Raw genomic sequence first — 987 nt, forward strand, 5'->3', positions numbered from 1 at the left:
TATCTGTATAGGTATATGCAAATATATTTTGAATAATGATATTAGATTAAATCAGTATCATGCTTATTGTAATCAAATGAATAAAAAACAATCTCATCAGACTATATGCTTTATCACAGAATATTTTTATATTGATGTCTTTATGAACTTATCTTCTATGAAATTTTTTTTATTTTTTAAATAAGAAATGAAATAGAATTTCAAAGATAGAAGAGCTGTTCAATAGCACAATTTGTAATCAAATTTTAAAAGCATAAAGTAAGACAAAATAATATTTAAAACATAAACTCATGTAGGCTATACCACTTCTTTTTTGTATGGAACGCTTCACAAATTTGCGTGTCTTCCTTGCACAGTGGCCATGCTAATCTCTGTACCATTCCAATTTTAGTCTATGTGCTGCCGAAGCGAGCATGACTATATCACTTTTTAAGAAAAAATTTAATCTGGAAATGATCATGTTAAAACTCTGTTATAGTTCTGGGTGATAAAACATTATCCCAAGGTATTACGAAAATGTGTGTTTTTTATATTAAAAATATGCAGTTGCTAAGGGAAAATCAAAATTTAAATTATAGAGGTTATATTTGAATATGTACATATTTTATTTCAAATCTTCATTCATAGAACTATGATTTTTTACTTCTATTCACAAGACTTTCTTAATGACAATAATGCTTTATATTTGTACCTTTCTACATTATTTAAAGTACTTTATGCACACCCCAAATAGTTTATAAAACTTGACAAACCTTTTCTGATTTCTGAAGTAAAATGATAAGTGATAGGACAGAAGTGGTATAAAGGGAGGAATAAATTCCTTTCTGTTCATTTGCCTATTAAAAGAACTGAAACAAAATGAAAACTGGTCCCAATTTTAAACATAGCAGTTTGCTTCCTTTGGTGCATCAGCGCATTATCTGATATTTTCCTCCTATGCCAGTCCCTCCTGTCCCTACAAAACTGATCTCTTTTTGGTTATGTTTG

The 987-nt window shown here is 28.6% G+C and overlaps 1 non-coding gene across 1 annotated transcript; it reads right to left on the reverse strand.

Moving 5' to 3' along the window:
* Positions 1-311: 311 nt before the first annotated feature.
* On the reverse strand, positions 312-415 carry LOC143647485 (U6 spliceosomal RNA). Its single transcript, XR_013158109.1, has one exon. It is a non-coding gene; the product is annotated as a U6 spliceosomal RNA (small nuclear RNA).
* Positions 416-987: the final 572 nt, after the last annotated feature.

This window comes from Tamandua tetradactyla, chromosome 9 (assembly GCF_023851605.1).
Source record: "Tamandua tetradactyla isolate mTamTet1 chromosome 9, mTamTet1.pri, whole genome shotgun sequence".
In the NCBI taxonomy this organism is placed as follows: Eukaryota; Metazoa; Chordata; class Mammalia; order Pilosa; family Myrmecophagidae; genus Tamandua; species Tamandua tetradactyla.